The following is a 26,999-nucleotide window of genomic DNA, read 5'->3' as shown; positions in this document are numbered from 1 at the left end:
ATTATAAATAATGCTTACAACTTGTGATGTCCTTCCTTTTAAATATTTTTAAGATTTTCTTGGTGGCTAAAGGCCATCTTTATTTTAAATATATATACACATATATATGTCTGTATATATATCTGTATATACATATATATCATACACACATACACATATTCAATAGATATGACAAGATGTGATATTTTTCTTGTTGAGGAAAACATTTACGTTGTACTGCTTGTTATTCATATGGTCTATATTATTTTTTATTTATTTTTCTTCTGGAGCTGTATAATTATAAAAGAGATGCATTCAAATATCCATTATGTTTGTGTTTATCTTTCATGTTATTCTGGCTTTTCTGGTAGTTTTTGCTGTATACATTTACTTGGTATACTGTTTGTTGCTTAGTTGGTTATGTCAATTCAATTAAATTTCTTATAAATTGGGCAATTTATCATTATATAATCACCTACTTTCCTCTTGAATGCTTTTAGGCTTATTTCCCTCCTTGTATGAAGTTAAAATTGTCATTAATTTATATTCAACCTTTCTATGCCACTTAATTTCAAGTGTTTCTTATAAGCTACAGAGCTGACTTTTGCTTTCTAAATCAATCAGTCACTCTCTGTCACTTAAAGGGGAATTTATTCTATTCTCATTAAGCTGTCATTCATAGTCTTAATTTTTTTCTTTTTTTTAAATTTTATTTACTTTCAACTCTACTTGTTATGTCCTTTTTTCCCCTCTCCTCTTTGGGATGCTTTGCCAGGTTTCTATTTCATTCTCTCTCTGTTTTCTTACAAATGTGGAAGTCCTACTGAACTCTTACATCTTACATGGTTCCTATCCCTTCCTGACCTGCATATACACATATTGGACATTGTCGTTCCTGAATGTTCAGTGCCTCCTTGTGAGCATACCTGTGCTGACCTGCTGAACTGGACCACCTGGGTCACTCCCACCCAGGCCAGCCCAGTTCAGCCAAACTTCAGCCAACCCAGATGAGTGACTGAGCTTAACTCAGTGCAGAGAACTTTCAGCTGAGCCCAGGCAAGATCAGTGACTCACAAAGTCATGAGCCAAGCCCAGGGTCTGTCACTGAGGTGTTGTGATTGCTATGTAGCAACTTTGTAGCAATAGTCTACAGATACAACATCCACTCAATGTGTCATGCACCACATCACCCGACAACATCTCTACGTCCCTCAGACATTTCCCACAAACATCAAAGAACTTACTGGAAAAAATAAGTTTTATAGTTTTGTTCATAAAAGAATTCAAAGAGGAATGCTTTATTTCTAGTCTGCACACGGAAAATTAAATGAAATATAAATTCTTAATCAGATGCCTGGTAAAGCAGAAAGAACCTTCACTGTAGGCACTAAATCGGTTTTGACATTTACAACTTCATTAAACAATGAAACAAAGTCACAGTTTTTGTAACTCATAAAATATGCCAGCAGTGAAATCCAGTCCCAAATTTAAGCAATATTTAGACATTTTAAGAATATGAGATTGAGGCTTAAGAGGCTTAAGGATTTTATCTCAGACTCTGAAAGTTAGCAAACTTTATATTTATTGAATATTTATTTGAATGAGTGATGGCACTTTATTTTAGGCAGGACAAGGAAGATTATATTGAGCCCAAAGTCTCCAGATCGGACTGCATGACTGTCTGTTTTCCAGAAGAGAGTTTAGTGCTTTCTTGGAGGTTCAAATGGTTACATGGTTTGATTATCCTTCAAATGATGGCTTATAAGTTAAAATGCCCTCTCCAGGCACAAAGTGAGTGATTCTCTAAGAAAATATATGTTTGGACGTTGACTGCGTCATCCCTGAGGACTGCCCAAGTGTGCTGAGGACAAGGCTAGTTTGTCTCTGTTATCCCGAGAGCTCTGGTCAGGGCCATGACCAGGCAGGTACTGAGCCTTGGCCAAGGCAGCAGTACCATCAGCAGGTGGCACGTTCGTCTCTGACCGAACTCCAGAAAGCCAGGTGGAAATCATACCTTCTTAGGAACACACCTGATGCCTTAAATCAGTGAATGGGGGAAAACATCTGACATGGTTTTCAGGAAAAAAGGAAGACTGTGGCTACCTGTGGGGCCTCACTGGGTGACAAGGAGTAGCATCAGTATAGATGTCCTCTAAGTCTGCTTATGACTCCTTGGTAACATTGGCCTAATCTGGTAGAATCTTGAATATTTAAGCAAATCCAAGGACTCAGCATCTCCAGGCCTGGCCTCATCACCCCCAGGTACATGGGTGCCCCTGAAGGGCTCCTCTAGCTCACTCACTGACTTGGCACAACTCCCCACCTGCAGCCAAGTCAGAACCTAAGCTATCTTGACCTAACTCTGGCTGGCATCCTCAACCTCACGCTATGTAGGGTTCAGCTAACCCCAAGCCTCAACACTCCTGGATGTCTTGCTTCCGGTACCCCTTCTGCCATGACTTGCTCCAGGAAGCTCAGTCCTCACTACCAAGCTGGACTTATAGAACCAACCTCACCCTCTCCATGTGGAAATACCACATCACTGCCCTGCTTGGGACCTGCCAGAGACCACTCACTGCACCAGGAAGAGGCATCACCATCTTTAAGCTGATCCCCTCTGCCCTCCACACTCAGCCCCTTCAGCACCTTCTTTTGGTCTCTCCAATGCACCTCCACCTTTCTTGCCTCACAGACTGCAGTGTCCACCCAATTAAATCTCTTATTGTCTCAACTTTCCTCCTCCTCCCCCTCTTTCTCCTCCTCCTTCTTCTCTTTCTCCTCCTTTTCCAAGTGCAAGTTGAGGTCTCTCAGTTAAAGACCCACCTTTGCCCAAGAGTTCAGAGACCTCCAGCAACCACACTTGGGTTATTGTTCAAGTTCTGTCTGCCCCCTTACAGGAGAGTAGGGACCACACGCATGTCTAAATGGTCCCACTCTCTTGTGGTTCTATTCCCTTGGAGGGAGTTGAATGGAAAGCTGAAAGATGTTTTCTGTTGGAAGCACTTATGTGAATTAGTGATTCACTATGAGTATCAAGGAGATGTCAGGCAAGAACTCATGGGCCATTCGGTGAAAAACCATAAAACAGCTGGGAAGCTGCATATTAGAGAAGCAGGAATTGAAACCAGTCTTAAGCTACCAGCCAGTGAAAGCCAGTCCTGGAAAACCTGTACCCCAGGTACCAGAGGACCCCACTCAGCTCCTCATCACGGCCTGGACATCAACTCTGAGGGCCCACTACCATGCCTTCTTTAGGATGAAACTGCCTCCTCCTTCACACCGGGCACTGGGTGACAGGAGGTGAAAGCTAAGCAGTGACATGGTTGTGGGTTCTGGGAGAGGGTGATGAGAGATGAAAGCCCATGCCTCTTAGGGGTTCTGCCATTGCATAGTAAAAACCAGGACCTTAAGTTATGGGCACTTCCTGACACTTCCCATGGTAATGGGTCACCTTTCATCCTTGTCACCTGACTGGACTCTAGGTAATATAGGAGGCTGTGGGAAATGCCTAGAACCCGGGGGCTGGATCCAGAGGGTGTGGTGCGCCAAGTGCAGTTTTTGTAGCCTCAAAAGGCTCTCATGATAGGGTTTCAGGGTGGCAAATTGGGCTTCTTCTCACTTGAGATTCCCATGACCGGCCAGACTTCTTAGACAGGCTGAGGTACCTGTGTAGGCACTGTACACGACCTTGTGCTCCGCTGCAGGGGTACAAGAAACCACAACTGTGGTTCTCCTGGCCACTTGTCCAAGACGGTATTCAACTTAAAGAAAAGTGCAGTATGGGCTTGGTGGCTCAGCCTGTAATCCCGCGCCTTTGGGAGGCTGAGGTGAGTGGATTGCATGAGCCCGCGGGTTCGAGACCCGCCTGGGCAGCGAGATCTCATCTCTACAATAAATTAAAAAAATCAGCCAGGCGTGGGAGCGCATGCCTGTAATTCCGGCTACTTGGAAGGCTGAGGCGGAAGGATCGCCGGAGCCCAGCAGGTCGAGGCTGCGGTGGCCGGGAGCAGCCACTGCACTCCAGTCTGAGCAACAGAGTGAGACTCCAACTCAAAAAAAAAAAAAAGAAAAGTGCAGTAAAATGTAACTTCTGTGCCATTATGAGCCAGTCCCCATTTTGGCAAAGCCAAATGTTTTACAGGTACCCAAGCTCAGCATGGAGACCTGAGACCATGTGACACAGTGGGAGGACCAATGACTGGGAGTCCAGGGAGTCAGCTGCTCCTGGCTCTGTCACTTATCATTAACTAATTTCTAGGGACCAGCAGCTTGATTTCCTCATCTGTAAAGTGAGCATGTTCAACTAGGCAACAGAATAAAAATACTGTACCCCTTCCCAGGCCCTCCCCTGCCTACTAAATAAACCAACTATTCAAACCACTGTATTCCCTGAGAGTGCTGTGACTACTAGGATGTCTGATGTAGGCACCAGCTGAACAATGACTCAAAGAAACAAGCTCCAGGAAGACAGAAATCCCATCGGTTCCTATCTTTTATCCAGAGGGTGGCTCTGTGCTAGCAGGGCTTCTGCAGCTCCCCGACCTGCCCTCCAAAGTGTGTAGTGCCATGGTTTTCCAGACAGCAGGAAGGGGCAGAACTGAGCCCAAAACAAAGGAGACCAATGATGCTCACAGTTCCCTGCACTCAACTCTACTCCACCCGGCTTCCAAGGCTGCTGAGAAATGTAGTCTGGGAAGCTGCCAGGTTCCCAAAGGAAGAGGGAATAAGAAAGGGAGAGAAGGAGTGCCCCACACTCCACTACACCTGTAGACTGAATATGGAGGTCAAGATCTCCTAAGTAGCAGCTCCTGACCCCCAGGACTTTCCCCAGCTGCTGGGTGGCAGAGGTGGGTTTGAACCCAAGCAACACACTTTGGCTGTCACTGTCTCCCATCACTCCCAAATGGGGCCATCTAGTTACAGGAAAACAAGTTCAGGGCTCCCACTGATTCTGCATTATGGTGAGTGGTAAAATTATTTTATTATATATCACCATATAATAATAATAGAAAGAAAGTGCACAATAAATGTAATGTGCTTGAATCATACTGAAACCATCTTCCTCTCACACTCGTCCATGGAAAAATTGTATTCCACGAAACCAGTCCCTGATACCAAAAAAGTTGGGGCCACTGCTCTTCAGCTTCCTTACACCACCCTCACTCTAATCACAGGTGACCATCGCAGTGGTGCCCAGCACTCTAGGACCAAGACCCAAACACTTCACAGCAACCGCCACTATGCCCACTGCTTCCCTCTGCCTTGGAAACCCTTCCCCCTGACAACCACAGCTAGTCCCTCACCACTACAAGTCACTGCTTTCATGTGGCCTCCCAGACCATCCTGAAAAGCACTGGGGCTCCCTCCAACATCCCCTATCCTGAACATGGGTCACTTTCTAACATACTCTTCTTTTGTCCTCTCACTTTCACAGAAATTAATTCTAATCTTGACAACTGGAGGATGGATTGGACCCTGTTTCCAGGATCTCATAACCTCCATTCTGCTGATCAACATGTCACAATCCATTCTGTGAGCAAAATGAAACCCAAAACAAAAGCTAATAATAATCACACAAAACACACCTGCGATCTCTCCTTGGGCACTGAACTGGCATCAGAACCAACACGTGTGGATGATCATGAATTATACTCACCTGGAGCCAGAGGTCATGACTGAGACCCACCTGGAATGATCCATTGCTGGTTCAGTAGGCCCAGCCCCGCACCTGCACCAGCAACATCACGTGCAAAGAGGGCATGGTCTTCAGAGAAGGGCTTCTACAGGGTCAGCCACCATCCAAGACTCAGTCCCCGTCCCAGCCCCTCTGCCTCCTGCCTCTTGCCAACCCTACTCTGCGAGGTTAAGGACTTCACACACTCTCTTCCCCACCCTGAACTTTCTTTCCCTCTATCTTCACCTGGTCAATGCCCATTGACATCTCAGCCCATTCTTCCCCTCTCTCCCACTTCCCCCATGGCAAACTCTGAGAGCTGCCTACAATTTTGCTCCTTCCATTTCTGTTGCCCCCAACTACTTCAGCCACTGCTACCATGGGGCTTTTTGAAAAATGAAACCGCTGCTCACTCATTTCAAGAGCAATGTACACCAGATAAAGTAAAAGAAGACAGAGAGAGCCATGCATGAAAAACAAAATGAAATGAAGGCCCTCGTTACTTCTCCACCCTTGGCACCGGTGTTGACATTTTGTACCGTAACAGACACTTCAGACGCTGGCAGGCTCTCCTGCCGCTTGTTTGCTGATTAGTCTGTGTCTTTGTCATAAGTCTTCTCTCTCAATATGATCTTGCTTTTATGTTGTTGCCATCTGTTGTCGGGTTCTTATATACGTCATACAACTTTTGAAAAACTGAATGTGGGTTATGTATCTTTTTCTTGTCTATAAAAATTACATAACATAAAAAAATCTCAGTGACTTGAAAATTTGAAACAATTATATATAAAACTCCAGAGACCTGGAAATATTCTGGAACTAATATTTTCTGGCAACAGTTTCAGTTACTTCTATAATTATTGCTTCACTCTGATGGAGTTCATTTTTGTAACTTATATTTTCCTGGAAATCCATGCACTTTATCTTTTATATAGTAAAGAGTTTCTGGTATTTTCTCCTTCTTAATTTTTCTTATTTATGATGTTTTGATAGATATAGGTTTGTCTAATTCATTATATTGTCCAAAGAACATGTCTTAATTTGTTAATTCTACAGGTCTTCTTATACATTATAATTTCAGCTTTAAAACTTCCCACAGCCTTCCTTTCTTGGAGCTGCTGAGTCATCCTTTTCATGATTTTCTAGTCAAATACTTTCATGACCAGGACATTGGCACAGAAGCAAGTTCAGACAGAGACATGAGAGCTGCTTTCTGCAAAGGAGACCCTGATGAAGAGACATCAGTCATCTGTGTATCCCCACAATGCAAAGTTCTAATTCACTGGATGCCTTCAATATGATATTTGCACATAGAGGGATCAGGACTCAGTCTGCTGCTCTCAGGTCTGGCCTGCCTTGGAGCTGGCAGATAACACCCTGTACCCTCTCTCAGCACATTCCCTTATCTTTCCCTGCAGGGAGGAGCCCAGCCAGAGGATGGTCCTCCATGACTGGACTCAAGGTCCCTGCAGAGAAAGGGAAGTGCTTTCCTCAGTCCGTAAGGACACAAGAGACCCCCAACATTATCCATGGGACTGGAAGTTCCCCCACTGGGAAGAGAAGGCTGGTTCTTGACGTCACCTTCCTAAAGGGGCAGTTCTAAAGTACTGGGGATGGACATCTGACCCTAACCATGGGAGCCTTGAAGGGAAGGTACTAACAATTCTTAATAAATGTTTCAATAAGCTGTCTTCATAGTTAGAATTCTTCTATCATATCAAACACTATTTCTACAGATGAAAATTTAGCTATTCTGTAGCATTTAACCAGTGTTGATGGTTCACAGTACAAGCCCATGAGAAAACCAGAGACTATTAAGTCAATATGCCTGAATTTGGGGGCACACGGGCAGGGTGGGGCAGGATATGAACTTGGTGGAGCTGAGCATCTGCTCTGCAATCAGGTGCCTGGGAGGACGAAATATTTGTATCCACAGCACTTAAATCAGGGGTGGGCACAGGGGCCACTTCCAACCACACAGCTGTCATCAGATGTTATTTGGAAGGGCATGGCCAGGAAGGAAAAGAGGAGGCAACTAGTGTACATGCATTGGGGGACTTTGAATTGTGCAGGGGAGCAGGTTGGCAGCCAGTAGGAAGTACCTGGGAGGAGAAGCCTTGTGCAGCCCCACAAGGGGATTCAGTGGGGTCTCCGCTACCAAGAGTCCTTCCCTGAGATGCTTCTGCTGTTCTGGGCAGCAAGTTGGTGCCACCACAACCTTCAGAGGGGCCATGGGTAGGGCATAGAGGTGTTCTGGGGAGAGACCCATTGCTCACATTCATGGATCTGCCCTGGCCAGGCATGGTTTGGTATTCCCCTCACACATATGAGGGGTGACCCCCCCCAAAAAAGAAATTATCAAAAAAAAAAGGCAATCCCCTGGGGTTCCTTTTTAAGTGTTTTCTCACCTTGAGAAAGAAAAATTATCTTTAAAATTATCTTTTGGAGGGTAATCTCCTTGTACGTGCAGAATTTTTTTCTCCAGATCAAATAGTCAATCAACATTTTTATCCGGAAGTTTTGAGAAGATTGCATCATGATTTGCAGAAGAAACGTCCCAAGATGTGGCAAACCATCAACTGGTTCGTCCACCATGACAATTCACCTGCCCTCACCAAGCTGAGTGTTCAGCAGTTTTTGACTAAAAATGGCAGGACCCTCATGCTTCATCTTCCCTATTCAGCCGATTTTGCCCCATGAGACTTTTTTTTGTTTCTCTGGATGAAAAAATCCTCAAAGGGCAATGTTTTGCCTATGTGAAAGACCTGAAACAAAAAAACAGCAGAAGCACTGAAAGGCATCAAAATTGATGGGTTAAAAAACTGTTTCGAGCAATGGAAAAAGTGTTTTGAAAGGTGTCTTGTATCAAACTGAGAGTACTTTGAAGGCGACTGAAGTTTGAACGTGTAAGGATAAGTACACAATTTTTTGTAAATAAATTCCAGGTTTTTGGTGGTCCCGCAACAAAATCTTGATGTAACAGGAGAGGCCTGCCTTGAATAAGATACCTCCCCAATTTGAAAGTCATAAGAAAGAAGTGAGTCTCTCTCTCTCTCTCTCTCTCTCTCTCTCTCTCTGTCTCTCTCTCTCTCTCCCTGTCTCTCTCTCTCTCTCTCTCTCTCACACACACACACACACACACACACACACACACACACAAGTGAAAGGGGAATTTCTCTTGAAATTGGCCAGACTCTATCTTGGGCAATGCAGACTGATGTAGGAATTTGACAGCAAGAGAAGAGGGACCATGTTTCTCGCACATCCCACCCACTTGGGAAGTTTCTAGGGGCAACAGGCTGGGAGTGACTGGGCTGCTCTGGGAAGCAGAGGACACCAAGAGAGGCCCCTTAAGAACACTCAGGAATCAGGTCATTCAACCTGCTTCTTAGCTCTATGAAGTCCACATACAGGACACAATTCTGGACATTTAGTCCAGAAACTCAGAAAAAGGCCAAATACAAATCATCAATACTCTGAACAAGATACCCTAGGTCCTAGCTGGAACCTGTCAGCTTCCTTAAAATAATTTCAAAACAACTTCCCCACACTTAGTAGATTCCTGGCTGATTTTCAAATCAGGGCCTGGAAGTCATCCTCCACGTGTCACAGCTGCTGATCACCAGGCACAAATCCATGAAGCACCCCAGGAAAAGTGACAACTTCCAGGAAGGTTTAAAACCACGTTGCAGAGAGAGGTTGAATCTTGGCCATATCTTTAAGTTAACCAGCCTCACAGTGATGGGTTCACCCGACCAGATACAGACTGAAGTTTATCCTGCTGTTAAAAAGAACTTCCACTTATGAAACATCTGTTTCTACCTTTTTATTTGTCTTTGTCTATACAAGCTGAATTTCTGCAGAGGATATATATCAATTTTATAAGAAGCAATAAGAGAAAATGTTTAAGACAATTTTCCAAATTCCTTCTTGATCATGGACAGTATGAGCTTTTCCAACCAATGCTGGTGACAGCAACCATTTATTAAATGGTTATTATGCACCAGGCACAAGCTAAGTATTTCACATCAATCACTTCATGGAATCTATACAATAAGCCAAGAAGTGGGCTGGTGTCTCTGTCTCTTTCTCACATGCACACACATATACACACATGCTTACAATTGGGAGGTGGGGTTCTCTTTAAATTGTCTTGGGCAATGTAGTCCTGTCTAGGACTTTGACAGCAATAAAAGGGTTGGGCAACTGCCCCAGTTTTACTTGTGGAGAAACTGATGCAAAGAGAGACTAAGTGATGCTCTCAAACTCTTTTGGCTGCTGGGTGGTCAGGAAGTAATCGCTACTGGACCTGCCTGACCACTGGAAAAGAGCAAGACTGGGGTCTTCCTCTTCCTCCCTGCCTCACCTCTATGTGACTGCACCTTGGTGGACTGTCTGTGTCAAGGGCAGAAAGTCTCTTTCATCCCTCATAAGAGCTTCTTGCAGTGGGACTTTGCAGCAACTCCCATCTGCCATCTTGATGCACCAGGAACCATGAAGCTGGTGGGTGACAGCGAAGGAGCTAGCTACCAGACAGACTCACAACAGGGAACTGAGGCTATCAGCCTACCACTCACCAGGCATACAAGAGGGGTCAGTCTCAGTCATCCACCCTAGTCCAATCAGTCCATGCCAGTAGGGCCTCCAGCCAACCAAAGATCCTGAACAGTAACAGCATTTGTGGGTTTAAGCCACAAGAGTTGGGCTGCTTGTTATGCGCCCTGAGTAGCTTGGACATTGAACTGTGTGTGCACTGTAGCATGAGCAGGACACTGGCTGCCATCTGGGATGTGGGGGCTTCACTTGCAGTGTCTCTTCACCCTCATTTCCTGCTATTTGGGGACCAAACCAGGCTCCAACAGGACTTGTTCTTAAAGGTTGTTGAGAAACCATCTCCCAAGGGTCTACCAGGATCTGGTCTTGAGTCTGCTGCAAGGCTGTGTGGAGTCTTTGTGCTCCGAGTAGGCATTGCAGGCAACCTGGCCAGGGGCAGGAAAGCAGCTGGTACCTACTTGTCCATCAACAGGGGCTTCTGCACAGGGCCTGACCTACCCCCAGCCCCACTCCATTCTCATCCCCCGCCCCCTCCAGGCTCCTTCCATTCCCTTCCCTTCCCTTCCCTTCCCTTCCCTTCCCTTCCATTCCTTTCCTTACTTGTTTCCTGGACCCACTCCAGGTCCTCCTTAAGTCTAGCTCTTCTTTTCAGCACTTCCCTGATGAGAGCGGCACACTGTTCTCAAACTTTCCCATCACCCAGAATGCTGCAGAATCTATGGTAATGACATCATTAAGGCCTCATTAGCATGGAAATGAACAGCCACTCACCTGCGCCAGACACAGAGCAGCTAACTTCACAGGGGACTGGGAGGAGGCCCTGGTGGGGAGGAAGACTCAGACCCACAGACTGTGCCCAGGATGGCTGAATGTCTGAGCCGAAGGGATCTCAAGGTCATCAACCCCCACCCCACTCCAAGTCCTGCACACCAAGTGCCACAGCTAAGGCCCTGTGGTTGTAGGACTGAGCTAGTCTCAGTTCCAAACTTTCAATCTTTGAATCCCAAGCCAAGGGCTCTTTCCTGGACATCCATGGTGGAGTGCCCCAACCCTCAGATTGCCTGAACCAAGGTTAACATGCCTCATCCAATCTAACAATGCAGCCAAAACCTAAAAGGAAGAGGCAGGCGGGCACAGCCATCAAGACATCAGGTAAATTTGTCATTGCATGATTTGAGAAGTGGAATGTCTGTTGCAGGCAGGATTTTGTTTCCATAACAGCCAGATGACAGGTGCTCCCACAGGTACTGGGCATGGGCTGCGTCCTGGGCCTGGACCACCCCACTCACTGTGTCCCCCATCCCTGTCACAGCAACATGTGGGTTAGGACTTGGGAAGGACAACAAGACCTACAGCCTGATTGTACTCCAGGCTTTGTGATCAGTGACTCCAAAGCCACATAACTCAGCTCAGCTCCTGGGATAGCAAAGAGAAGAAGGCAGTGAGTTCATGGAAGGGCCTGGGGCAGGAGGGTCCTGATGCCTCCCCACCCCCTCTGCTGTGCCTCACCCAATGAGAAGGAGGTCACACAGTTTCCAAGTCTGGCGCAGGCAAGAGGTGCCTGTGGTGATGTTGGTTTTGCTTCCTGCATCAAACCTGGCGTTGCATTCTGTCCTCAGCTCTGCCAGGTTGCGATCAGACCCTTCCCAAGGGGAGATATGTCTGAGGGTCCTCCTTGCAGGTACAGGCTGCCTCCCTGACCTCCTCCAGAACCCAACCTCACCCCTCTCTCTACTGCCCTCACCAGACTGGTTGTCGCTCTGGCCCCAGCTGGAACTCAGAAGTGTGACCCAAGTCTGCTCTGGAGTTTTGAGAAAGGAATCCTGCCATTGAAAGCTACTTGGGCCACTGGCCACTGGATCCCAAGCAGGAACACTCCTTGGTGGTTCCTCCTCCACTGAGAGCCTCTGAATGCAGGCAGTACAGACAGGGATTTTGTTTCCAAAGTGAGCCAGGAGGGATCGCTTTGTAACAGACCCAAGTGTCCTTGTTCACCCTTTAAAAGTGCCAGGCCCCTGGTGCTATTCCAGTAACTAGTACTCTCCTTAGGTCAATCTGCACTAACACTGTCAGAGTTTCCTGAGCTCCCCAAATCTCTCTCCCATGCCTGGAACTTTTGTTCCCTTTGGCTTTTGCTTCCAAAGGCAGAGCACAGAGGATCGCTCTTTGGTTTACAGCCCACTTGAGGGATGCTAACGACACCCAAGTAGCAGGGAAGGAGGCTATTCTGGAATATATGCAAGCTCCCCTCCCCTCATTCCCACTGAGAAGTAGCAAAACCAGACACTGAACTCCAAGCTCACTGAGAGGATTGTACCTCTGCCAGACATGTTCTGCAAACGCAGTGAAGCTATAGCTCTTGAATTCGAATCAGGGCCCCACTCAGCCAGCAGACAGCAGGCACCATGTTTCCATCCTGGAGCCAGCCCAGAAAGCAAGGTCTAAAGACCCCATGGCCACCTGCTTTAGGAACCAGGCAAAGTCAGCACCACCTCAGAGACCCTGGGTAGGTGTCACAAACCCTGAGGCCCCCCAAAGCAGAGAGGGTTGTGAGAGACCAGCATAAACCTCTCCAACCTGAACTCATCAGCCCTTTGGGTAGTTCTTCTTTATGTGAAATCAGAATGATAGAAGCTACCAGATGTTGGAGTCACAGCATGTCACAGCACAGCAAAGGTCCCAGAGCAGCCAACGACCATGTGGAGCCAGACCTGGAGCCCAGGACATTCCCACCCTCCACCAGGACTGTTCTCACCGAATCGAGGTCTGCCCAGTACTCAGCCCTCACCAAGCTTGTTCCCCTTTCTAGAACACCTTCGCCTGGCCCCTAAGTCAGCAAGCCCAGCCTTCCTCCTACTTCCCTGGCTGCTTTTCCTTCAGCTTTGCTGCTTCATGACCATGCCAATGCACTTCTGCCTTCACCTTTCCCTAGAAATTCCTGTGGGCAACTTCGCTGACCCTTTTGGGACTTTACTCAGTGCTCACGGCCCACCAGCTCTACCTGGTAGCTCCCTCAACGCTTTCTTTTCCACAGCACTGACTAAATCTCCTAACATGACTTAGCTGCTGTGTTCATTCCCTAGGGCTAGCTCCCTATGATAGAAGGTGAGCTTCCTATGGCTTCCGGAGCTCCGAGCAGGGCTTCCAGTGGAGACCCACATGCTGATGACCACCTGCTCACCTGTGTGTTTACTTTGTAACAGACCCAAGTGTCCTTGCTCACCCCTTACAAGTACTGGGTCGCTGGTGCTATTCCAATAACTAGTACTTGTGTTATTTGGTTCTTATCAAGAGCTAATCTGGATAGCTGAGATCTCAAAGTGGATTCCTGGGCCTGCATTATCACCCACGACTGCCCACAGCCTACAGGCGATAATATCAACTCTTAAGCCTGAGAAGGTTTGTGCAAACAGCAGTGACCTCCAGAAGCCATTGTCGGTAACTAAGTGCCCACTTTTCCTGAGAGGTTGTCACCACGCATAATAACTTAACAGCACACTCCTGGGCTATTTTTAAATACACCGGCAGAAGCCGAGTGATTGAATGTGTTATTATCCAATGATGGCTTGTGATCGTCAATTACTTAACTGAGAGAATCAAAGTACAAATTGCCGGGTTCGCTCAATTACTGCTAAAATGGTATAAAAGCATTTTAATTGTAATCAGAACGTACTCTCTCCAGTGTGGATATTAAAGGGAATAATGAGTCATAAATACAGTGACCCATTTATCTCCTTATCTGCTTACCAAACAGAAACATTACATCCCAGCAAACGGATTCAAAAAGCAGAACCAAGTTAATTAGGTTTACTGAATTAGTGGAACATCTAAATTGGATTCTATTCCAGTGTTTAGTTGAAATTTATCTTAGCTTGAAGCTGGTTTTCTAGTTGAAAAACGAGTGTCAAGTAAAATAATGAACCTAATACAAAATTATTTTCTAAAAAAAATTAAAGTGAAAAACCCATTGCTGGAACTTATGTATCCATCCTTTTTTTCTTTCTTTCCCTTCTTCTTTTTTTTTTTTTCCATTTTTCAAAGATGGTTTGAGAACTTCAGAGATTACTTTTAGGTGAATAGTCACACGTTTTTCCCTTGTAACATGAAAATTCCTCCTTCCCTCGAGGCAGAAGAGAGCTTGTCATTTGGGATTTGGGCTTTTAATTTAGCAAATAACAAGCATGCCCTTGTTCTCACAGCCTGGCTGTTGCCCTGAGAAGGCCCGGGATTGGTAGCAGCAGACCTTCTTTTTCAGCAATTTGAGCACATGTGTCTGGTTTTACTCCTCAAGGGTCTACCATGAAGGTATCGAAAACTAGTGAGAGCCAACAGGGTCAGGCACCTGTAACTTTCACTGTCCTTTTTATGTTTGGTCGAGCTCATATTCTTCACATTCCCTGGACAAGGATGGACACAGCAATGGCCTGAACATGTTTTCTCACTGCAGCTCAGCCAGCTGTACTAGGAGGAGTCTGTGCCCTGCCCCCAATTCTACTGCCCTTAGAGCAGAGAGCAAGAGGCAAACATTGTGACCCTGTCATCTGACCCCTAGAGACACAGAAGTGAGAGACACCTTGGCTTGGGCATTTAGTTTCCATAAGCATCAAACCATCACCTGACTGGCCAGGCCCAGACCCAGGCCCAGACCCAGACCCAGGCCAGGTGCAGGGAGGCAATGGAGGAAACCGGCCCTGCCCTAGGCAGTATAAGGGGAGCAGGCCAGCCTGCAATTACAAGCAGAGCCGCAGGTGCAGTAAACACCCTGGACAGGTGTGCCCTAGACTGTAAGAAGTCTCACCTTCACCTTCAGCTGCACCTGAGGAACAGAGGAGGGACAGGGATACTCAGGCCCCAGGAGGGTCTCCAGTCGGAGGGAGCAGCCTTCAGCAGGCTGCAGGTCGGAGAGTCTGAAGCATAGGCCTGAGAGAAAGGGCAGGCCTAGTCCTTGGGACTTTGTGGGCCATGAAAGGCCCTGTGTCTATTCAGGGCAGAAGGAGTCCGTTTGTCATTCTGAATCTTGAAGGCCAAACAGAGGAGCATACCATCAAGTTCTCAATTCTAGAGAAGACATAGCATGTATTTGCTTCAAGAGGCTGGCATATTCTGAGATCTAAAACTTGAGATGAGAAAATAGGAATAGCTCTGATAATGCTGGAGAGACAAATGAAGGCCCTTCTTGGCCTGTCTAAATGCCCTGTGTGCCCAACACATGTCCACTAGGATGGGTGGATGATGACAGAGATAATGGAGAGAGGTCACATTCTAAGTGGTAATAGATGGGAGTCTTTCACAATGTAGGGGGAAAACCTACTTCTAGGTCATCTAGTGAAACCAAATATATCACCATAGAAGAATTCTACAATAGAAGAAGAATTCTACACTTCTCATAGGTCCAAGACAGGTCACCTACAGAGGACCCTCATATTGACTGCAGACTTCTCACCATAGCTGAGAAACCATCAGGGTGAGTCTTGAATTCTACATTGCTAGTAACACAGACACACATTTGTACAACAATCCAATGTTCAGCAAATGAATAGCAAGGCCTGGTTAAAAATATTAAAAGGCATTGGTTGTAAATAAAAACTAAAAATAACATCGGACAAAATAATTGACAACAGTAACATGAGTACTGTGAAGAAGGGTGAGTTTGGAAGGAAGTTAAATAATGTTGACTTCCTTATCTCATTCAGGAAGAGGATAGATATACTGAATGATCCTAGACTTTTTTCTTCTTTTTTTTTTTCTTTTTCTTTTCTGTTTGTTTGTTTGTTCGTTTGTTTGTCTGTTTTGTTTTATTTTTAAGTTGGAGTCTCACTCTGTCCCCCAGGCTGGAGTGCAATGGCATGATCATGGCTACTACAGCCTTGACCTGCTAGGCTCAGGCAATCCTTCTGCCTGAGCCTTCCAAGAGCTGTGAGTACAGAAACATGCCCTCATATCTGATTTTTTTTTTAATTTATTGTAGAGGTGAGGTCTCACCATGTTGCCCAGGCTGGTCTTGAACTCCTGGGATTAGACAATCTTCTCGCCTCAGCCTCCCAAAGTGCTGGGTGGCATAAGCCAGCACAGCCAGCTTCTAGACTTTATGATTTAAAAAAATACTAAAAGTATAAGGGTAATAAATATGCCGTGTGTTTGTGTTTATACACAGATGCACAAAAATAGACAGAATGTACCATACTGGTAGAGGAAAATTAACTGAATAGTAATAAAAACTAGCAATTATATAGTTCTTCTCTACAGTACTATACAAAACTTAATCGACTTTAATTTATTTACTCTTTACCTAAATGTTATGGTAAAAAGGTGTCATTATACCTGTCAAATTTGAAATCATATCAAGTTAGTAAAAATATAAAAGTTTCTTGTCATTGAATAGGAAAAGGTACAGATTACAATCTTGGAGACCTCAAACCAAGTGGTAAGAAGCTTGCCCTGCAGCAGTCACAGCACAGTTTACAAAGCATTAAAAAAGGAAGTATTTCAACTTTCTCATTATTAGCTACCATACATTAACTTTTTTAGAGCAAGTTAAGATGTTTTGTCTACAGCTGATTGGTTTAATTTCACTGAATCGTGCTAACAAGGGTATAAAGCTTACATTTTGTATCTTATTTATGAATAGAGCTAGTATTTGGAAAAAATCAGGATGATTTTTTGTTTTGTCTATGTGCTTATGGGTGGTTTAGATACACCCCATGATATATCTCTCTCCATTATCTAAACTCTGTCCTCCATTTTTAGTTTTCTTTAACATCCACATTTCACAGATGGAGATTCTAAACCAAGAACACTCAGCAGATAAGAGGTGGAGCTACAATTAAAAACTGCACCAGAGTCTGTGTCTTTAACCACTATGCTATATTTCTCAGGAAAATTGAATTAATCAGAATAATGTCAAGAAAAAAGGAAGAAAATGTGAATCAAAGACAAAGATTGATATGTACAAAACACAAAATAAGTTGACAGAAATTTAGTCCAATTCTGTGAGTAATCCAATAAATATAAACAAGTTAAATATGCTTTTTAAAACTTAGAGGCTCTCAAGCAAATCAGGTTAAAACAATTTAAGTTATATAGTATTTAAAAGAGACATACCCTTAAAAAAGGAGTAATACACACACATATACATATGAGAGAGCAAGAACTGTATTTATGGTATGATCTTGGAAAAATAACATTAAAAGCAACAAAAAAAGAATAGTTCTAATTTTCTTTTTTTAAATATTATTATAAAAATATGGGGTACAAGCCGGGCTCGGTGGCTCAGCCTATAATCCCGTGCCCTTGGGAGGCTGAGGTGAGCGAATTGCCTGAGCCCGTGGGTTCGAGACCTGCCTGGGCAGCAAGACCTCATCTCTACAATAAATCAAAAAATCAGCCGGGCGTGGTAGCACATGCCTGTAATTCCGGCTACTTGGAAGGCTGAGGCAGAAGGATCGCTGGAGCCCAGCAGGTCGAGACTGCACTCCAGTCTGGGCGACAGAGTGAGACTCCAACTCAAAAAAAAAAAATATGGGGTACAATTCAGGGTTAGGTATACAAACATTGATTATGCAGGTACCCTTGTTGATGAGGTATGCCCCTCTCTCCCCTAGCAATTTCCCTCAACGGCCAATCCCACTCCCCTCCCCTGACAGTTTCTCACTACCGCCAATCCCTTTCTTATAGTATTATAATTGTTCAAGTTCTGTTCTTTGTTTCTGTGATAGATCCCTGAGTTTGATTGACTCCAGATCCATTCAAGTTGCTGCGAAATTCGTATGTTTGTCCTTCTGTATGATTCCATTGTGTATATGTGCCACATTTTTTTTAATCCAGTCCAGCTTCAATAGGCAACATAGTTGATTCCATGTTTTCACTATTGTGAATAGAGCTGCAACAAACATATGTGTGCAGGTATCTTTTTTGTAGAATGATTTGAGTTCCTCCGGGTATATTCCCATTAGGGGAATTGCTGGGTCATATGGAAGGTCAATTTCTAGTTCTTTCAGAAATTGCCACACTGTCTTCCAAAGAAGTTGTACAGTTTACATTCACACCAGCAGTGTAGAAGCATTTCTTTTTCTCTGCATCCTCGCCAGCATCTGTTGTTGTTTGTTTTATTAATGATGGCCATTCTTACTGGGGTTAGGTGGTATCTTAATGTGGTTTTGATTTGCATTTCTCTGATGAGTGAGGCTGAGCACTTTTTCATGAGTCTGTTGGCTCCCCATATCTTCTTTTGAGGAATAGTTCTAACTTTCAAAAAGGACCAATGAAGCAATCTATCAAGGAGATATAGTAATATTAACATTAAATGCAAATAACATAACTTTAAAAAATAAAAACGATCACTGAAAGAATCACAGGGAAAATGGAGTCACAATTATAATGAGAGGTTTTTAGCATAGTTCTCTCAGAAAATGAAGTCATACATTGCTTAATAAGGGGATACATTCTGAGAAATGGGTCACTCAGTGATTTTTGTCATTTTTTGAACATCACTGAGTAGATGGCAAACCTAGATGGCAGAACCTTCTGCAAACTTACGTATAGTATATCCTACTGCTCCAAGGCTACAAACCTATATTGTTCCTGTATTGAATACTGTAGGCCACTGTAGCACAAGGGTAAGTATTTATATACTTAAACATATCTAAACATAGAAAAAGTACGGTACAAATATGATATTACAATCTTATGGGACCAACATCATTTGTGTGGTCCCTCATTGACCAAAAAGTAGTTATATGTGCATGGCTACAATAGAATGAGTGAATTGATAAGGGGTCAGTTTAAAACTAATAGACATAATTAATAGTTTGGGGATTACTTCAGTGACACTAATTTCTTCTCTTCAAACCCAGCACAGAGTAAGAATATTTCCTGTGGAAGCACCCATGGTACATTTATCAATATGGAATAGATGTAAACATTCTAATAGATTTTCTATCACAAATCACTTGACAAAAACTGACCAGTGACTTCTAAGGTTCTTCTTATCTTCACGCTGTGGGTTAAGTTGTTGTTGCTTCTCAGAATATCCTTTACCCTCTTTCTTGTCATTCCCTGTCCAAAGTTGACCCAACGTTCAACAAACATTTGCTTTAGAAGGTGAATTTCTGGTAACGTCCCAGGAAACATTTCTCTCTTCTGAAGTTTAGGAGCACCTATGATGTGAAATATGACAACTCACTCATAGTGTGCTCTTTCTATTCAATGTCAAGATTAAATACTTTTAGAGTATGTACCTACTTTGTGCCAAGTGCTCTTCTAGCCACTGGGGAGAAGGTTGTGAATAAAACAAAAGTTTTTACTCCTCATAGAACTTACACCTTAGTGGGGTTCATCACTTAACACATGCTGTAGAAAAGCACAAAGCAAGAGAATGGATTCTGACAGGGGCAAGAAACATCCCATTTTAGACAGGTCACCTGGAGAAGTCCTTGGTGATGAATTAAACTTGAACAGAGATGTGAATAAATGAGCAAGACTGAGTGTTTATAGCTAGATTTGTTAGTGCCTCACATTGTTTAGGAAAACCTTTCTGTTTGTTTTACTTTTTAAAAATAACTATGGTGAAAATTCTTTCACCAATTACATTACTTGGATTACATGTTATCAATTCTTTCAAATCAGCCTGCATCTTCTTCTATAGATATCTAAGGATTCTCTATACTCAAACATTGATACTAATGGTCTATTTTTAAGTATATCGTACAGACATCTAGAATAAGAAAGGAACATAGCTCATATTTAGATGAAACCCAGGGAGAGAGAATACTGAGAAAACTGCTTAAGTTTCTTTTCTGGTCAAACTGAGTCAAATCACTGGGAATGTCCTACTGTGGCTTCCAGAAAGTGTGTTCTTCCCCAGCAACCCTGGCCTGCTTTCAGCACTGTCTTGATATGGTCTCACAGGAGACAGCAGTACTGTCACTTGACTGTCATGCATGAGTTTATATAAATATATGTAATAAAAATTTAGGCTTAGTGCTGAACGAATGGACCATAAAGTTTTCATTACCAAACATGGCAGATATGTCTGCTCTTAGCCATGCTGAAGAGACTATGAAGTGCATTTGCAGCAGGAAACAGTAAAATGCAACAGAGCTGAGATTGAAATAATAAGCAGACAATTCTTCAAATACTCTTGCTGATACAGTATTAGTTGGGTTCTCCAGAGGGAAAGAACCAGTAGGAGATGAAAGATAGCATAGATAGATGATAGTTATCTAGATAGATAGAGAGAGGGGCAGACAGATGATAGCTAGAAAGATAGATGACAGGTAGATAATAGATGATTGATAGATAATGGATTAGATAAAGATAGGCAGAGATAATAGATGATGTGTGTGTGTGGGGCGGGGGTTATGAGGAATTGGCTCTTGTGATTATGGAGGCTAAGAAGTCCCATAATATATAATCAGCAAGCTGGAGACCTAGGAAAGCCAGTGGTATGATTCAGTCTGAGTCCAAAGCCTGAGAACCAGGAGAGCCGAGGGTGTAAATCCCAGTCTGACAGCTGGTGATGACGAGATGAGATGTACCAGCTCAAACAGTATGGCAGGAAAAATGGGGTGAATTTCGCCTTCATCTAACTTTTGTTTTATTCAGAACCCAATGAATTGGATGAGGCCCACCCACATTGCAGAGGGCAATCTTCTAATGAATTCACCAGTTCATATGCTAATCTCATCCTGAAACACACTTACAGACATAGAAACAATACTTAATCTGGGTAACTCAAGGTCCATCCAAGTCGACATATAACATTAACCAGCATAGGCACATGTTCCAAACAATGAACTTACATTTGAGAAAGTCACAGCTTTGAACCTCCATTTCTCCAGTTGCATAATGAGAGTAATGATTTCTAATTTACAGGGTTACTGTACAATATGTAAATGAACAATAATTTGGAAGGAAATGGTCAACTCAGTGCCTGAAACAAAGTTGAGCACTTGAGATTCAATAGGAGTGTACAACTACTGCCCATTGAACTTGAGACTGATGCTTATACGGAATTTTAATAGAACTTTTTCATGCTGTTCTTCTTGGGTCTGAGGCCTAGAAGCTGAGGATGCCGGTTTACGAGTGGCTAGAATCATCACTGAAATCCTGAACCTGAGCCCCTCAGCCTAGAGCCCAGATCTGGAGGGAAAGGCAGAGGGTTCATTGCAGAGAAAAAAGTATATTCCAGAAGTAAAGAGCTGTGTGACAGTTCTTCTCGTTTTTAGATATGGGGTGAAAGGAAAGAGATTGCTGGTTCTGAGTTCAGCTGCAGGCTGAAGGTGAACTTGCCTCTCAAATTCTGGCTGCTGTGTGGCCAGCTTGCAGAACATCCCAACAGAATTCAAGGGGGGCAGTTCTTGAGAAAGACTCATATGGCCCCCTGAAGCTGGACTGGCTCAAAACTATGGCCCAGAGACACTGAATATCCAAGGCTGGCTTTAGCAGCCCACCCCATGATCCCTGAGCAGGAAGAGGGCTCCCAGATGGCAAGGACTACCCTCTAGGGTCTGTGGGCAAGGATCAGAGGGCCCCATGCATGATAGACAGGTCAGAGCCCCTAGAAGCTCCACAGCCAAAAGTATGGTGATCAGAAAGGTCCTAAGTTGCCGACAAAATGGTCAGGAGCTTAGGGAACAAAGCACAGTCAGTGAGTGTGTGACCTGTACTGGACTTTCTTAGAGAAAGGAACAAAGATTACCCAGTGGGCAGAGCAGGTGCCTGGGAGTCCACAAAGATTCCCCATAGTGGGGAGTCAACTTTTGGTATTCAATTCATAGATGAGAACTAGCATTTTACCTTCAGTATGCATGTCTATCACATCATCATCACCATCACTGTTATCAGGTAATGAATTTCTTTTACTACCTGTGGGCAATTATCCTAGGGCAAGATTTCTCAACCTTGACAGTGTTGACATTTGAGAACTGCATAATTCTTTGTTGTAGGGGAATTATCCTGTGCACTGTAAGACATTCCACCCACTAGATGCCAGTAGCAACTGCCATCCTTAATTATGAAAACTAGTAATGTTTCAGACATTGCCATGTGTCCCCTTGGGGGTGTAGTCAGTCCTGTTTGAGACCCACTGCTCAAAGGGCTGTTTGTTTTTGCTGTAAACACAGAATCCCATGCTCAAGGATTCAAGTTCTAATGCAAAATGAGCATGCTTGTATCTGCCTGTGGGTATGCACATGGGAGAAGGCATGATTGATTTCAGATTCTTATGTAGCCTACCAGGGATATCTATGCAGAGAACATCACACTGATTATTTTTTCATGTACACTGAAATTGGAAAATGTAAATCCTGATGACACCTCATGAAAACCCAGGTAGATTCACCACTATGGGCCTGCTTGAAGGATAGAAAGTTGTTATGCCTTGTCTCCATTGCCATTACTCTAAGTTACAAATTGAAAAATTCGTTTTACCTACATGCCAAAGTGAGGGGATGGGAGATGTTGAGTGTGCCAATTTTGAAAACACACTCAACATCTCCCATCCCCTCACTTCTGTTCAGATATCTCAGGATACCCTCTGTTCTTTGTTGTCACTGCTGAATTCCAAAGATGGCCATGTTTACAGGGGACTCTTCTGCCCTGATGTGGCAGTTGGAAGTTAGGAGTTAATCAGATTCACCTCCCACCAGCTGTGAGGAAAGTTTGAGAGAAGGAGAGTGGTGGCACTGGAAGAGATTTGACTAGCTAAGAAGGCATCACTGAAATGGTGCAAAAGGCAATTGAGGAGCTGCAAACAGCAGAAACCACCAGGACGTCTGCAAGAACTTCATATCCTTAATCTTCATTTTCCACTTCTTTGATCTGCACTTTGATTAGCTTTTCACTTTCTCCATCTGCTTGGATTTGTCATTATTAATTTACAATAGATTTCCTTGTGCCCTTGTTCCAATTGTTTCTCTCGACCCAGTGGTGTTCTGATAAATTGGAACTCCCAACTTCATCCTGCTTGGAGGAAGCAGACAGGTAAGCATGGAGAAGCATAGACACATGAGACAAGGAGAGTGGCCAAGTGCACTGTGGGAGGAGAGAGTGAGGGCACAGTTCCCTCATCAAGACACATTTCCATGCCACATGTCATCTTCATGAGCATTGAGATGCCTCAAATAGTGCTGCATTCCCGGAAATGCTGCAAGATTCCCATCTGGTAGATTAACATGATGATAGGCACATGATGCTTATAAGAGTCAAGTTTTTGCTGTATACATGATGAGGCCCCAAGTGGTAGACAAAAAAGTGACTGTGGAGATCAGAGAGAAAACTGAGACACAGGAAGCTACAGAGTGAAGGGTATCCTCTTAATTTCCACTAGACCTTCCAAATTCTTTCTCATTTAAGTTCCAGGAAAATCTCACACTCCTGGAAGTCTCTGCCCTTGGTGCACCACCAGTCCCTGCCCACAGCATCATCTACCACCTAAGGTCACATCTCTGGGCTCTCATTCCATTCTGCCACTACAGTAACACTTTGGGGTCCTGCACCGCCAATGCTTTCTCCACCTCCTCAGGTGCACTCACTTAGGCAAAATTCAAAATTCAAGACCATGGCCTAATGTGTACACATCTTACAAATGCTTTCTAGGATAAGAGTATGCCTAACTCCTAGGGGACCACCCACACTGCACACCTCATTTCACCTAAGTTTTAATATGACCAAGACATATTTTCCACCTATATGCCTTCCAAATGTGTGTGTGTGTGTGTGTGTGTGTGTGTGTGTGTGTGTGTGTGTGTGTGTGTGTAGCACTCAGCTCTGGCCAAACTACACAAATTTAAACATTTTTATTTTATTTTTACATTACCAAGCTGAACATATAACTCATTGGTTAAGTTATTATGTAGGGCCAGTCTGCTAATTTTCTTGAAACCAAGTTATAATCAGCCTCAAAGTAGTTTGGCCTGTATATCTCTTGAGGTAGAAAGCCATTTGCACATTTTAAATAATAGCTTCCACTACTCATCAAGATTTTTTAAAATCTTAAAATCAGGTTGCACCCCCAGCAAAATGTTAAATGCAGAACCCTGGAGTAACCTACTCTGAGTCTCTCAGCTGATAAAGGCCCCACTTACTGGGCCTCTAGTGGAGATCTGTGTAGCCTCAGAGCCCTCTTGCTACTCCCTTGAACTTGACCTCTCTCTGTGTGACCCTCTAACTCCACCATCTGCCTCCTATACTCCTCCTTTCTTTATGCCACAGAAACAAGACACTTTGGCCTGACCAGTTGGAACAAGTTAGTTTGACATAACCAATTTGACACAGTAGCATTCGGATGGGGCTTAACAAAATTCATCATTACATTTCCAACAATTTTTATGAATTTTAAAACAGTAACAATGAACACAAAAATAATCTTACCTAACATGAATTGAGGTGTGTTGTAGAGCCTCATGCCACCCTGTGCCCAGTTCTATTGTGCCTTTGGGCTAAAGAGTTCTTTCATGCCTCCCAATCCTTTTGCAGTTAGGTAAGACCCTGTGACTAGCTTGAGCTAATCCTGGGTATATGTGACATGAGCCCCTCAGTGTCAGAGCACTCACTTGTCATTGTGACTTCCCTACTGCTCTGTTGCCTTGCCACTGTGATCCTAGGGGCACAGATTAAAAGGGAGAGAGCTTAGGATCAGGTCAGCCAGGAATTCTGAGCCAAGATATGAGGAATAATTTCCTGGAGAATCAGTGGGCCTGTACTGGATTTGCAGGAGTGAGAAATAAGCTTTTGCCTGGTTAACCCAGAGATGTGGGGGTTGCTTGTTACTGGGACCATCCAGACCGATCCAAGCCTTACCATACTCAGACACGTATTCCAACTTTCTCATCTCACTTCATGCTCCAACAGACCTATGAACCTATGGATCCCAGTGTTTCTAAATTTTTTGGGGTGAGGAAACTGAGTCTTGGAGAAGTTTGGTGAATGTTCTAATGTCGTGCAGCCTGAACTCAGTTTCCTACCTGGGCTTGTCTATCTACAGTTGGTGCTCAAGTATTCTGCTATCTGACAACCCTTATAGATGCACACACTTCAATAATACTTCCTTATTCCCCCTTGCTCTGAATATCATTCAGTGGTCAAGCCTCACTTAATTCTTGAGGAATCCATGCCTCCTCCTACTCCTCATTCCTTCACAGTTTTCCTGCTCCTCACTCCTTCACAACTTGCAGAAGAAACATTTCAAGTTGTGACAGACAGGTGACTGGTTCTTCCACCATTACAAAACACCTGCCCACTCCCAGCTTTCAGTTTTTGACCCAAAAGGGCATAGCCCGCATGCCCCACCTTCCCTATTCACCTGATCTCGCTCCAAGTGACTTTTTGTTTGTTTGTTTCCCCAGGTGAAAAAAAGTCCTCAAAGGGAAATGCTTTGCCTATGTGGAAGAGGTGAAACAAAAACAGCTGAAGCACTAAAAAGCATCAGATTATGAGTTCGAAAACTGTTTTTGATCAGTGGAAAAATCATCTTGATAGGCATATTTCATCAAACAGAGAGTACTTTGAAGGGGACTGAAGTTTAAACGTGTAAGAATAAATACACTCCTGGTTGGTTCTAGGCCATTGATATTTCAAGTGTTAAAAACTCTACTAATTTCTCAGAAATCTTATAATCCAACTAAACATTGAGACACAACTGAATTGTCAATGGCCAACGACCAATGTTCAAAGGTTGAATCCACTCTCCTTGCCAATTCAACAGCCCTGCAGTTTCTTGTTTCCAAATGATCCACATTTGACAAAACTCAATTCAATTTAGAAAACAATTGGCATGTGCTTGCTACCTATAGAAGCCTGTGGTCACAAGTCAATATCATATTGCCCATAAGTATACCCCATCCTTATCAATTTGGGCAAGACCACAAAATAATTCTAACAATGATGATAATGGTGATGTCAATAATGAGAATGGTGACAAACGTTATGGCATATAACAGTGATGATGACAACGATGATAATAATGATGGTGGTGATCATGGTGATGATGGGGATGATGATGATCACGGAGATGGTGATGATGATAATGACGACATGTGTGATGATGATGATGGTGGTGGTGGTGAGGGTAGTGATGACGGTGATGATGATGGTGATAGTTAAACCCATGTACTAAGAACTCTACTTAATATTCATTACCACATTTAATATGCTGAAGGTGCTAATTATTCTTTCTAGCCTATTCATGGGAAAAGTGAGTCACATGAGATTAAATCATCTGGTCAAGACTCAGACTTAAGTAGCCTGAACTTACAGTCCCTGCTTTCAACACCACTGCATAAGCAGACCAGGAAAGGTGGTCAGTTGGAAATGTTATATTTCATTCAATGCATATGGGGCAGTTCTGGGGACACTGTCCAGAATCAGACATTCTGATCTTTCCAGATCCAGACCATGCATAGAGAAGTAAGAGGAATTCTTGAAGGCCTTCTGCCTTTTCCTAGTAGAAAGATCCTCTCACCTTCAGCTGGAGAATGACCCCGGTTCCCTGTAAAATCTTGTCTGATCCCATGATACTGAGCATTTGTCCCTTCCTCCTCTGTGCTTCTTGGCAGTAGTATTCAGCCTTTATAACCCAAAGAGAGACTCATCACGAGGCTTTTCCAACTAGGTTGTGGGGTGCTAAGCGAAGGTAGTACCATGCATGTCTCTAATGCCCAGCTTTGTCTCCAGGGTCCATCTTCTCCATGTAAACCTACTAAGCTGGGTAATGGGGACCATAGTGAAAAACTGACCTCTGTGGAGTTTCTCATTAATCTGGAAAATGGTGATCTAATAGCTATTTACTTCGTTT

The 26,999-nt window shown here is 43.8% G+C and overlaps 1 pseudogene; it reads right to left on the bottom strand.

The window, feature by feature from the left end:
* Nucleotides 1–26,999, bottom strand: part of LOC103276524 — a 104,650-nt pseudogene that overhangs the window by 47,798 nt on the left and 29,853 nt on the right.

The sequence above is a fragment of the Carlito syrichta genome, unplaced genomic scaffold (assembly GCF_000164805.1).
Source record: "Carlito syrichta isolate Samal-C Ts95f unplaced genomic scaffold, Tarsius_syrichta-2.0.1 Scaffold316215, whole genome shotgun sequence".
Classification (NCBI taxonomy): domain Eukaryota; kingdom Metazoa; phylum Chordata; class Mammalia; order Primates; family Tarsiidae; genus Carlito; species Carlito syrichta.
Note: the sequence above shows the minus strand (reverse complement) of the source record. Positions and strands in the feature narration are given on the sequence as shown.